The sequence below is a fragment of the Pristiophorus japonicus genome, chromosome 16, assembly GCF_044704955.1.
Source record: "Pristiophorus japonicus isolate sPriJap1 chromosome 16, sPriJap1.hap1, whole genome shotgun sequence".
NCBI classification, from domain to species: domain Eukaryota; kingdom Metazoa; phylum Chordata; class Chondrichthyes; family Pristiophoridae; genus Pristiophorus; species Pristiophorus japonicus.
This window is the reverse complement of record NC_091992.1, coordinates 45861007-45874802: the sequence shown is the minus strand read 5'-3', so window position 1 is coordinate 45874802 and position 13796 is coordinate 45861007. Positions and strand designations below refer to the sequence as shown.

At 49.5% G+C, this 13796-nt stretch overlaps 1 pseudogene; it reads right to left on the bottom strand.

Moving 5' to 3' along the window:
- Positions 1–3224: 3224 nt before the first annotated feature.
- LOC139227354 (5S ribosomal RNA) lies at positions 3225–3343 on the bottom strand (annotated as a pseudogene).
- Between the last annotated feature and the right edge of the window lie 10453 nt (positions 3344–13796).

Genomic DNA, 13796 nt, shown 5'->3' with positions numbered 1-13796 from the left:
TTTAAATCCTTCTAATTAAAAGTCAACAATCGAGGAACTGAGTGATGTAAACAGTCTTTGTAACTGTCGGCTGTACGCTCATTCATTCGTGTCACAATCTCATTCATATCTCAAAGATGCTGACACATAACTTCATCTGGAACTCGCTAACATTCATGTAAGCAAGAAAGCAGTATTAGAAAAAATAATGGCACTAATGACTGACAAATCCCCAGGACTCGATGGTTTTCATGCCAGCGTTTTAAAGGTGAGCAAATTGCAGACGCTTTAACCATAATCTTCCAAAGCACTCTTGATTCAGGAATTGTCCCTTTAAATTGGAAAATTGCAAATGTAACTCCATTATTTAAGAAAGGTGAGAGAGTGAAACCAAGAAATTATTGACGCGCTAGTCTAACATCTATTGTGAAAAAGTTATTGGAATCTATAATTAAGGTCAGAGTGACTGAGCACTGAGAGTAATTTGAGCCATCATGGGTTTGAAAAGGATAGGTTGTGTCTAACGAACCGAATTTAATTTTTTGAGGTAGTGACTAAAGTAGTAGACAGGGATGTAATTTATATGGACTTCCAGAAGGCATGCAACAGGGCTCCACATAAGAGACTGTTGGCTAAAATTAAAGTTCATGGAATTGAAGGCAGATTATTGACCTGGTCAGCAGATTAATTAGGCTGTAGAAGACCGAGAGTAGGGATAATGGGTATGTACTCAAATTGGAAGGAAGTGACGAGTGATGTCTCACAAGGATCTGTGCCGGGGCCTCAACTATTCACTATATGTATTAATGACTTAGAAAACACAATACAGAGCCATATATCCAGGTTTGTCTAAGACACAAAGATTGGCAGCATAATAAGTAGTGTGACGGGAACATGACATTACAAAGAGACATTGATAGATTAAGTGAGTAGGACAAACTGTGGCAGACAGATTTGAAAGCAGGTAAGTTTTGTTATGTTCAGAATGACTCCAGAAGATTGTATGCTGTAAGCTCCAACTGGTGTGACCTTAGTCTCTTTAATCAAACTCCAGAGTGCAAAAGCAGCATGGCTGACCACCTTTTATACTTGCTTGCATGAGGTGTGCAGGTGACCCTTGGGCCTCCAACAGGTGCACCCCCTGGTGGCAAGTCTTACACTATTATAAAGTTTACATACATAACATATTTTAGACCAAAAAAGGATAGATCCGAGTAATGTTTTTAATTGTGAAAAGCTAGGAGTAGTGGAGGTCCAAAGAGATTTAGTAGTCAGGTACAAAAAATAATCAAAAAAGCAAATGGGACGTTTGCCTTTATAACTAAAGGGCAATAATATAAATTGGTGGAAGTTTTGCAACATTTATACAAAGCCCTGGTTTAATCATATTGTGTTCCTAACAGAAATGAGGCTGCACACAGGGAGGTTAAAGTAACAGTGACCTCAATCTTTATTAAGACACTCCAGAGTGAGGAACAAGCCTTAGGGGCCGGCTTATATACAGTGCTCCCAAGGGATGCTGGGATCTCTTGGGACTTCAGGGGATGCGCTTCCTGATGGCGGAACATGGGAGTGCATGCTTTACAGATACACATCACTCCCCCCTCCCAAAAGTCACAGTGAAAACTATTTACAAGGTGACGCAGTCGGGAGCCTTTCTTTCCCTGGTGGACTGCCTCGGTACAAATGTCCGTTCTGGTGTGTTGGCTGTGCCCTCGCTGGGCTGGCGTGTTGTTGGCCCTGCAGGGTTGCTGAGTGAGCCTGGCCTTGCTGGGCTGTTGGGCGTGATGGGTTCGATTTCCTGGTCCGAGGTGGCGTCATTGATCCTTTGGGTGTGTGTTGTGGGCTCGAAAAAGGTGGTGCCTACTGTAGGTTGTTCAGGGCAGTCAGTGAACCACAGCCTTGTTTGGTCCAGGTGCTTTCTGCAAATTTGTTAATTGTCTAGTTTGACTACAAACACCCTACTCCCTTCTTTAGCTATCACCGTGCCCGCGATCCACTTGGGACCATGTCCATGTCCATAGTTTAACACATACACAGGGTCATTCAGATCAATTTACCGTGACACAGTGGCGTGACCATCGTTTACATTTTGTTGCTACCGCCCGCTCTCTACCTGATCATGCAGGTTGGGGTGAACCAGCGCGAGTCTGGTTTTAAGTGTCCTTTTCATGAGTAGCGCAGCCTGGGGCACCCCTGTGAATGAGTGGGGTCCCGTGCGGTAGCTGAGCAGTACTCGGGACAGGTAGGTTTGGAGTGAGCCTTCTGTGACTCATTTGAGGCTCTGTTTGATTGTTTGTACTGCCCGCTCTGCCTACCCATTGGAGGCTGGTTTAAACGGGGCTGAGGTGACATGTTTGATGCCATTGCGGGTCATGAATTCTTTAAATTCGGCACTGGTGAAACATGGCCCGTTGTCACTGACCAGTATGTCAGGCAGGCTGTGGGTGGCAAACATGGCCCTCAGGCTTTCAATGGTGGTGGTGGCGGTGCTTCCCGACATTATTTCACATTCAATCCATTTTGAAAAAGCATCCACCACCACCAGTAACATTTTACCGAGAAACACAATAGTTCAATCAAGCAGATGCAGCATGGATTCATGAAGGGGAAATCATGTTTAACTAATTTACTGAAATTCTTTGAGGATATAACGAGCATGGTGGATAGAGGTGTACCAATGGATGTGGTATATTTAGATTTTCAAAAGGCATTCGATAATGTGCCGCACAAAAGGTTACTGTAGAAGATAAGGGTACGCGGAGTCAGAGGAAATGTATTAGCATGGATAGAGAATTGGCTGGCGAACAGAAAGCAGAGAGTCGAGATAAATGGGTCCTTTTCAGGTTGGAAATCGGTGGTTAGTGGTGTGCCACAGGGATCGGTGCTGGAACCACAACTGTTTACAATATACATAGATTACCTGGAAGAGGGGACAGAGTGTAGTGTAACAAAATTTGCAGATGACACAAAGATTCATGGGAAAGCAGATTGAGTAGAGGACACAGAAAGGCTGCAAAGAGATTTAGATAGGTTAAGCGAATGGGCTAAGGTTTGGCAGATGGAATACAATGTCGGAAAGTGTGAGGTCATCCACTTTGGGAAAAAAAACAGTAAAAGGGAATATTATTTGAATGGGGAGAAATTACAACATGCTGTGGTGCAGAGGGAACCTGGGGGTCCTTGCGCATGAAACTCTTTTAGGATTGAATTCTGATCGCTGGATTCAAAGTCCACCAACGGTAAACCGACTGCACCTGGTATTCCAAGGTGGTCTCCCATCCAAGTACTAACCAGGGCTGACTCTGCTTAGCTTCCAAGATCAGATGAGATTGGGTGTTTTCAGACTAGTGTGGCCGTAAAAATTAGTTTGCAGGTGCACCAGGTAATCAGGAAGGCGAATGGAATGTTGGCCTTCATTGCGAGAGGGATGGAGTACAAAAGCAGGGAGGTCCTTCTGCAACTGTATAGGGTATTGGTGAGGCCGCATCTGGAGTACTGCGTGCAGTTTTGGTCACCTTACTTAAGGAAGGATATACTAGCTTTGGAGGGGGTACAGAGACGATTCACGAGGCTGATTCCGGAGATGAGGGGGTTACCTTATGATGATAGATTGAGTAGACTGGGTCTTTACTCATTGGAGTTCAGAAGGATGAGGGTGATCTTATAGAAACATTTAAAATAATGAAAGGGATAGACAAGATAGAGTCAGAGAGGTTGTTTCCACTGGTCGGGGAGACTAGAACTAGGGGGCACAACCTCAAAATACAGGGGAGCCAATTTTAAACCGAGCCCAGAGGGTTTTGAATCTGTGGAATTCTCTGCCCAAGGAAGCAGTTGAGGCTAGCTCATTGAATGTATTCAAGTCATAGATAGATGGATTTTTCACCAATAAGGGAATTAAGGGTTACGGGGAGCGGGCGGGTAAGTGGAGCTTTGTCCACGGCCAGATCAGCCATGATCTTGTTGAATGGCGGAGCAGGCTCGAAGGGCTAGATAGCCTACTCCTGTTCCTAATTCTTATGTTCTTATGTTCTTATGGGCCCGCATAGTCGACATGGATCCTCGACCATGGTCTGGAGGGCCAGGACCACAAACTTAGTGGTGTCTCTCTGGGCGCTTTGCTCAACTGAGCACACACGCTGCATTGCCGTACACAGGACTCTAAGTCAGAGTCAATACCGGGCCACCACATGTGGGATCTGGCTATCGCTTTCATTACTATACCCCGGGTGTGTGCCGTGGAGATCCAAGATGAACGTCTCCCTGCCATTTTTGGGTAGCATTACGCGGTTACCCCACAACAGGCAGTCTGCCTGAATGGACAGCTCATCCTTTTGCTGCTGGAACGGCTTGATTAGCTCTTGTATTTCAACGGGGATGCTGGCCCAGCTCCCATTCAGTACATAGTTTTTTACTAGGGACAGCAGAGGATCTTGGCTGGTTCAAGTCCTAATCTGGCGGGCCGTGACGGGTGATTTATCATTTTCAAACGCTTCCATGACCATCAACAAGTCTGCGGGCTGCGCCACCATCAACAAGTTTGCAGGCTACGCCATTTCCACCCCCGTGGTGGGCAATGGTAGCCAACTGAGAGCATCCGAAAAGTTCTCGGTGCCGGGCCTGTGGCGGATGGTATGGATACGCTGATAGCGTGAATGCCCACCTTTGTATGCGGGCTGAGGAATTAGTATTTATCCCCTTGTTTTCAGCGAACAGGGATATGAGGGGCTTGTGATCAGTTTCCAGCTCAAATTTGAGGCCAAACAGGTACTGATGCATTTTCTTTACCACGAACATATACGCTAATGCCTCTTTCTCAATCATGCTGTAGGCCCTCTCAGCCTTCGACAAGCTCCTGGAGGCATAGGCGACAGGTTGCAACTTCCCCGCAACATTGGCTTGTTGTAATACACACCTGACTCCATACGATGACGCATCACATGCTAGCACAAGTGTTTTACACGGGTTATACAATACAAGCAGCTTGTTGGAGCATAAAATGTTTCTAGCTTTCTCAAAAGCAATTACTTGTTTTTTTCCCAATACCCAGTTCTCACCTTTACGCAATAACACATGTAGGGGCTCTAAGAGGGTGCTTAACCCCGGTAGGAAGTTACCAAAATAGTTGAAGAGTCCCAGGAATGACTGCAGCTCCGTGACGTTCTGTGGCCTGGGCGCGTTCCTGATAGCCTCTGTCTTGGCGTCTATGGGCCGAATGCTGTCCGCCGCGATCTTTCTCCCCAAAAACTCCACTTCTGTTGCCATGAAGACGCATTTCGACGTCTTTAGCCGCAGTCCTTCGCGATCCAGTCGCAGGAGGACCTCCTCCAGGTTTTGTAGGTGCTCGACGGTGTCCCAACCCGTGACCAATATGTCGTCCTGAAAAACCACCGTGCGTGGTACCGACTTGAGTAGGCTCTCCATATTTCTCTGGAAAATTGTTGCAGCCGACCGAATTCCAAAAGGCCATCTGTTGTAGATGAACAGTCCCTTGTGCGTGTTGATGCAGGTGAGGCCCTTCGAATACTCCTCCAGCAACTGCGTCATGTAGGCCGAAAGTCAGGTCGAGCTTGGTGAACGTCTTGCCTCCTGCCAGCGTCACAAATAGGTCGTCTGCCTTAGGTAGCGGGTATTGGTCCTGTAGCGAGAAACAATTAATAGTTACTTTATAATCACTGAAAATCCTGACCGTGCCATCACTTTTGAGTACTGGAACAATCGGGCTGGCCCACTCGCTGAATTCCACTGGAGAGATGATGCCCTCACGTTGTAGCCTGTCCAGCTCGATTTCCACTCTCTCCCTCATCATGTGAGGTACCACTCGCGCCTTGTGGTGAATAGGTCGTGCCTCTGGGACCAAATGGATCCGTACCTTCGCCCCGGAAAAGTTTCCAATGCCTGGCTCAAAAAGGGAAGGAAATTTGTTAAGAACCTGGGTACATGAGGCCTCATCGACATGTGATAGCGCTCGGATGTCATCCCGGTTCCAGCGGATTTTGCCCAGCCAGCTCCTTCTAAGCAGTGTGGGGCCATCGCCCGGGACAATCCAGAGTGACAGTTCATACACCGTGCCCTCGTAGGTGACCTTGACCATGACGCTGCCCAGGACAGTGATGAGCTCTTTGGTGTACATTCTCAGTTTCATGTGGATGGGGCTCAGGGCTGGTCTGAGTGCCTTTTTGCACCACAGTCTCTCAAACATCTTTTTACTCATGATGGATTGGCTAGCGCCAGTGTCCAGTTCCATGGCTAGGGTAAGCCATTTAATTTTACATTTAGCATTGTAGGTAGTCATTTCGTCGAAAATGTGTGCACTCCATGTACTTCAGCATCTGCCTCCTCCCTATGAGGCTCGAAATTGCTTTGATCCATAATGGACCGATCTTCCTCTGCCACGTGGTAGTTAGCAGGTTTTGCAGAGCTTGCAGCTCGTCTGCAAGCTCGTTCGAGGTGCCTCATTGTTCCACAGCTCTTGCAAACATACCCTTTGAAGCGGCATGAATAGGCTGAATGGAAGCCTCCACAACGCCAACAAGGTGTGAATTGCCTTGCATTCATCCTTTGTTGCAGACTCTGAGTCATCTGGGTCACCTGAGGCCTGCTGGCAGTTGCAGACTCGTAGTTTCTGCCCTGTACATTTCTGCTCGCAAACACAGTTTCAGTTAATTTATGAACATTGCTAGCACTTGTGTGCTGAGAGATTTGTTTGGTGTTATCATTGGTGGACATAAACGCCTGTGCTATCGAAATGGCCTTACTGAGGGTCGGTGTCTCTACAGTCAAAAGTTTTCGTAGGATGGTCTCGTGGCCAATGCCCAGTACAAAAAAGTCTCTGAGCATCTGCTCCATGTAGCCATCAAACTCACATTGTCCTGCAAGTCGCCTTAGCTCGGCGACATAGCTCGCCACTTTCTGACCTTCAGATCGCTGGCACGTGTAGAACCGATACCTCGCCATCAGCAAGCTCTCCCTCGGGTTAAGATGCTCCCGAACCAGTGTACACAGCTCCTCATACGAGTTATCTGTGGATTTCACCGGAGCCTGAAGATTCTTCATGAGGTTGTAGGTCGGTGCCCCGCAGACCGTGAGGAGGACCGCTCTCCTTTGTGCAGCGTTTCCTTCTCCATCCAGCTCGTTGGCTACAAAATACTGGTCTAGCCGTTCGACATAGGCTTCCCAGTCCTCACCCCCCGAGAACTTCTCCAGGATGCCCACAGTTTGCTGCATCTTTGTGTTAGATTCCTATACTCGTCGCCAGTTATTGTGTTCCGAACACAGATGAGACTGCACACAGGGAGGTTAAAGTAACAGTGACCTCAGTCTTTATTAACACACTCCAGAGTGAGGAACAGGTCTTAGGGGCCGGCTTATATACAGTGCTCCCAGGGGATGCTGGGATCCCTTGGGACTTCAGGGATGCGCTCCCTGGTGGAAGAACATGCTTCACAGATACACAACAGATCACATCTGGAGTACTATATACAGCTCTGGGCACCACACCTTACAAAGGATAAATTGACCTTGGAAGTAGTGCCGCGCAGATTCACCAGAGTGTTGGGGGCCATAGAAGTAGTGTTCACATCGCAGCCCCTGTCAGGATTTTCACCTGCGAATCCTTCTACAATGTTACACTCAACTTTCATCCAGAGGAGTGTCTTCCAACAGGAGCCGGTGAGACTTGGCCTACTTGGCTGTGTCTCAATCGCCTCAGGACCGGTGTAGGTCGCTGCATAAGCCCTCATGTTGACGGAGGGATACAGCCAAACCGGTATCATCATAGACAGTCCCTCGAAATCGAGGAAAACTTGCTTCCACTCTAAAAGTGAGTTCTCAGGTGACTGTACAGTCCAATACGGGGATTACAGTCTCTGTCACAGGTGGGACAGATAATCGTTGAAGGAAAGGGTGGGTGGGGAGTCTGGTTTGCCGGACACTCCTTCCGAAGCTTGCACTTGTTTTCTCCATGCTCTCGACGACGAGACTCGAGGTGCTCAGCGCCCTCCCGGATGCTCTTCCTCCACTTAGGGCGGTCTTTGGCCAGGGATTCCCAGGTGTCGGTGGGAATGTTGCACTTTATTAAGGAGGCTTTGAGGATGTCCTTGAAACATTTCCCCTGCCCACCTGGGGCTCGCCGTGTTGAAGTTCCGAGTAGAGCGCTTACTTTGGAAGTCTTGTGTAGGGTATGCGGACAATGTGGCCCACCCAGCGGAGCTGGTCGAGTGTGACTGCGGAGAAGCATCTCAAACAATGGAGCATCTCCCAGAATGCCCCCTACTACCTGAGTCAGGTAGACCTAAAGATCTGAGAGACTTCAACTCTCGAGGCAGAGCCTACCTGGGACAGTGGCGAGTGAAGGGTGTAGCGAAACAACACGACGATGACCAGAATGTTACAATGGCTCCGAGGGTTAGATTATGAGGAGAGTAACATTCACTCTATGCTGTGCAGCCCTGCAACTGTCTGCTGGTTCTGCGCAGCCCGGGATTGGCTTTTCCAGTGTGAGATTTTGCACATGCGCAAATCTCTGAATGGGCTGTGCAGACTGTTAAAGGGACCACGCACCCCCCAAAAATTAGGGGGAATATTGGAGGAGAGGTTACATAAACTAGGCTTGTATTCCCTAGAATATAGGTTAAGGGGTGATTTAGAATCACCGAACCTTGCAGCACCGGAGGAGGCAATTCAGCCCATCGTGCCTGTGCCACCTTTTTGACAGAACTGTCCAATTTAGCCCCACAACCTGGATTTTTCCCATAACCCTGCAAATGAGTCCTCTTCAAGTACATGTCTGATTTGATTGAGGTTTTCAGGACGTTTGAAGGATTTGATAAGGTAGATAGACTTGTTGATCTGGTGGTTGTTGAGTCAAGGGTAAGGGGACATAACCTTAATATCAGAGCCAGGCCATTCGGGAGAGAAGTTGGGGGCCACTTCTTTACACAAAGGGTGGTAGAAGTGTGAAACTCTCTCCCACAAAAAACAGTAGATGTTAGCTTAATTAATCTGAGATCGATAGATATTTGCTGGAAAAGGACAATGTTCCCTTTAAGCCAAGCGGCCGTGCAGTGCTCCCATCCTCCCCCGCAGCTCCCCTCCCCTCCCCCGCAGTGCCCTGACATAGAAACATAGAAACATAGAAAATAGGTGCAGGAGTAGGCCATTCGGCCCTTCTAGCCTGCACCGCCATTCAATGAGTTCATGGCTGAACATGCAACTTCAGTACCCCATTCCTGCTTTCTCGCCATACTCCTTGATCCCCCTAGTAGTAAGGACTTCATCTAACTCCTTTTTGAATATATTTAGTGAATTGGCCTCAACAACTTTCTGTGGTAGAGAATTCCACAGGTTCACCACTCTCTGGGTGAAGAAGTTTCTCCTCATCTCGGTCCTAAATGGCTTACCCCTTATCCTTAGACTGTGACCCCTGGTTCTGGACTTCCCCAACATTGGAAACATTCTTCCTGCATCTAACCTGTCTGAACCCATCAGAATTTTAAACGTTTCTATGAGGTCCCCTCTCATTCTTCTGAACTTCTGTGAATACAAGCCCAGTTGATCCAGTCTTTCTTGATAGGTCAGTCCCGCCATCCCGGGAATCAATCTGGTGAACCTTCGCTGCACTCCCTCAATAGCAAGAATGTCCTTCCTCAGGTTAGGAGACCAAAACTGTACACAATACTCCCGGTGTGGCCTCACTAAGGCCCTGTACAACTGTAGCAACACATCCCTGCCCCTGTACTCAAATCCCCTCGCTATGAAGGCCAACATGCCATTTGCTTTCTTAACCGCCTGCTGTACCTGCATGCCAACCTTCAATGACTGATGTACCATGACACCCAGGTCTCTTTGCACCTTCCCTTTTCCTAATCTGTCACCATTCAGATAATAGTCTGTCTCTCTGTTTTTACCACCAAAGTGGATAACCTCACATTTATCCACATTATACTTCATCTGCCATGAATTTGCCCACTCACCTAACCTACCCAAGTCGCTCTGCAGCCTCATAGCATCCTCCTCGCAGCTCACACTTCCACCCAACTTAGTGTCATCCGCAAATTTGGAGATATAACATTTAATCCCCTCGTCTAATCATTAATGTACAGTGTAAACAGCTGGGGCCCCAGCACAGAACCTTGCGGTACCCCACTAGTCACTGCCTGCCATTCTGAAAAGTACCCATTTACTCCTACTCTTTGCTTCCTGTCTGACAACCAGTTCTCAATCCATGTCAGCACACTACCCCCAATCCCATGTGCTTTAACTTTGCACATTAATCTCTTGTGTGGGACCTTGTCGAAAGCCTTCTGAAAGTCCAAATATACCACATCAACTGGTTCTCCCTTGTCCACTCTACTGGAAACATCCTCAAAAAATTCCAGAAGATTTGTCAAGCATGATTTCCCTTTCACAAATCCATGCTGACTTGGACCTATCATGTCACCTCTTTCCAAATGCGCTGCTATGACATCCTTAATAATTGATTCCATCATTTTACCCACTACCGATGTCAGGCTGACCGGTCTATAATTCCCTGTTTTCTCTCTCCCTCCTTTTTTAAAAAGTGGGGTTACATTGGCTACCCTCCACTCGATAGGAACTGATCCAGAGTCTATGGAATGTTGGAAAATGACTGTCAATGCATCCGCTATTTCCAAGGCCACCTCCTTAAGTACTCTGGGATGCAGTCCATCAGGCCCTGACCCCCCCTCCCCGCAGCTCTCTTAAACACCCCCTCCCCCCCGTAGCTCTCTGCCCCCCACCCGCAGCTCTCCGACCCTCCCTGCAGCTCCCCTACCCTCCCCCGACCCGCCCCCGCAGCGCCCTGACCCCCCCGCCTCCCCCACAGCTCTCCGACACTCCCCCGGAGCCCTCCGATCCTCCCCCGCAGCCGGCTCGCCGGGTTTTCGATGAGGAAACCGCACATGCGTGGAATTTTGAAAGGGCCGCGCACCCAAACATTTATTTACGGGAACATTGGCCAAGGTTATTAAGGGCTATGAGGCCAAGGATGGAGTTAGGATACAGATCAGCCATGATCTCATTTAATGGCGGACAGACTTGAGAGGCTGAATGGCCTATTCCGGTTCCTATCTCTCATACATGTCAAATTTATGTTACATTTCTCCCGACTAACTGTGGCCGGTTAAGGGTTGTGTGTATCGAGGGTTGGGGGAGGGTGTATCAGGGGTTGGGTGAGGGTGGTTTTGGGGGTTGGGTGAGGGTGATTTTGGGGGTTGGGGTGGGTGTATCAGGGGTTAGGGAGGATGTATCAGGGGTTGGGGGAGGGTGTATCAGGTGTTGGGTGAGGGTGGTTTTGGGGGTTGGGTGAGGGTGATTTTTGGGGTTGGGGTGGGTGTATCAGGGGTTAGGGAGGATGTATCAGGGGTTGGGGGAGGGTGTATCAGGGGTTGGGTGAGGGTGGTATCGGGGGTTGGGTGAGGGTGGTTTTGGGGGTTGGGTGAGGGTGGTTTTGGGGGTTGGGGTGGGTGTATCAGCGGTTAGGGAGGGTGTATCGGGGGTTGGGGGTGGGTGTATCGGGGTTGGGTGAGGGTGATATCGGGGTTTGGGGGAGGGTGTATCGAGGGTTGGAAGAGGATGTACCGGGGGTTGGGGGAGAGTGTATCGGGGGTTGGGGGAGGGTGTATCGGGGGTTGGTGGAGGGTGTATCGGGGGTTGGGGAGGGTGTATCGGGGGTTGGTGGAGGGTGTATCTGGGGTTGAGTGAGGGTGTATCGGGGGTTGGGGGAGGGTGTATCGGGGGTTGGTGGAGGGTGTATCTGGGGTTGGTGGAGGGTGTATCTGGGGTTGAGTGAGAGTGTATCGGGGGTTGGGGAGGGTGTATCGGGGGTTGGTGGAGGGTGTATCTGGGGTTGAGTGAGGGTGTATCGGGGGTTGGGGGAGGGTGTATCGGGGGTTGGTGGAGGGTGTATCTGGGGTTGAGTGAGGGTGTATCGGGGGTTGGGGAGGGTGTATCGGGAGTTGGGGAGGGTGTATCGGGGGTTGGTGGAGGGTGTATCTGGGTTTGAGTGAGGGTGTATCTGGGGTTGAGTGAGGGTGTATCGGGGGTTGGTGGAGGGTGTATCTGGGGTTGGGGAGGGTGTATCGGGGGTTGGTGGAGGGTGTATCGGGGGTTGGTGGAGGGTGTATCTGGGGTTGAGTGAGGGTGTATCGGGGGTTGGTGGAGGGTGTATCGGGGGTTGGTGGAGGGTGTATCTGAGTTGGGGAGGGTGTATCGGGGGTTGGTGGAGGGTGTATCTGAGTTGGGGAGGGTGTATCAGGGGTTGGTGGAGGGTGTATCTGGGGTTGAGTGAGGGTGTATCGGGGGTTGGGGAGAGTGTATCGGGGGTTGGTGGAGGGTGTAATGGGGGTTGGGAGACCGTGGTATCGGGGGTGAGGGAGGGTGGTATTGGGTTGGGTGAGAGTGTTCTCCATTGGACCGGTTAAGAATGGAGTCCGTTAGGAGTTGGGTTAGTCAGGGGAGGCTGACACACTCCTACGCCATCCTTAAATCCGACTGTTATTTTTTGACTGTACACGGTGGACGGGATTATTTGTCAACACTATCTGCTGGCTGCACTAATCTGGCCCTACTTCCTGTTGTGGATGGGAGCTCAGGGTGTACTTGTCATTTTTATTCTCTGCACATAATCTTCCTGGGTTTTTTTTTGCCTCACTACTGCCCCATTGACACTGAATAGCGGGGCGGTAGCAGAACCAACCAGAGAGGATGCTGGTCCTGCCGACCTAATACTGCTTTGATGCCCATTACCATTCCAGGGGGCATTGGAAGCTGGTGGCTTTTTGGAAGGTCCTTGAGGAAAAAGCTGGGCGCCTCATACATACATGTGACTGTGGGTCTCTGTCCACTGATCTACCTGCTCCTGCCCACCAACCATGGGCGGTACACACTGGGAGGATGGCATTGCTCAGACCCTCGGCTGAATGGAGATTTTGGAGAGTTTTCTGGCAGTTGTTTATGGGTTTTGCAGGATGTGGATTTGAAAGCTTATGTTGATGCTGCTGTAGGTTCTGAGCCCATGTTGCCTGCTGTTCCCATGCTGCTTCTTTCTGTTCCCAACAGAAAGCACCTTCCCCATAAGTTGCTGCACCACTTCATTTCCTGCCTCTAAATCAGCATGCTGCCTATCGGGAGTATGTTTTTCACTGGCAGCTCATCGAGTGTGAAAATTGCACTGGTTCCACACTGACCTCTCCAGGCAGCCGCCACACCTGTCTCGCCACCCCGCTTACCGTGCACAGTCGAAAGTCGTTCCCCATGTTCTCTAACGCTGGCCTTGTGCAAGGCCCCAAAGGAGCAGGGTTTTATCCCTCTCAATTCCTTAAACACATTTCAGACTATAAGGAAAACAAGGGAAGGAAATCTCTGACTGCTTTGCTCCCCAGTAGCGTTGCATCGACGTTTTCATTATCAATTAATCATCATCATCATTGGCAGTCCCTCGGAATCGAGGAAGACTTGCTTCCCTCTTAACATGAGTTCTTAGGTGGCTGAACAGTCCAATACGAGAACCACAGTCTCTGTCACAGGTGCGGAAGGGAAGGGGAGGGTGGGACTGGTTTGCCGCTCGCTCTATCCACTGTCTGCGCTTGATTTCTGCATGCTCTCGGCAACGAGACTCGAGGTGCTCAGCGCCCTCCCGGATACTCTTCCTCCACTTAGGGCGGTCTTTGGCCAGGGACTCCCAGGTGTCAGTGGGGATGTTGCACTTTATCAGGGAGGCTTTGAGGGTGCCCTTGAAACGTTTCCACTGTCCACTTTTGGCTCGTTTGCCGTGAAGGAGCTCCGAGTAGAGC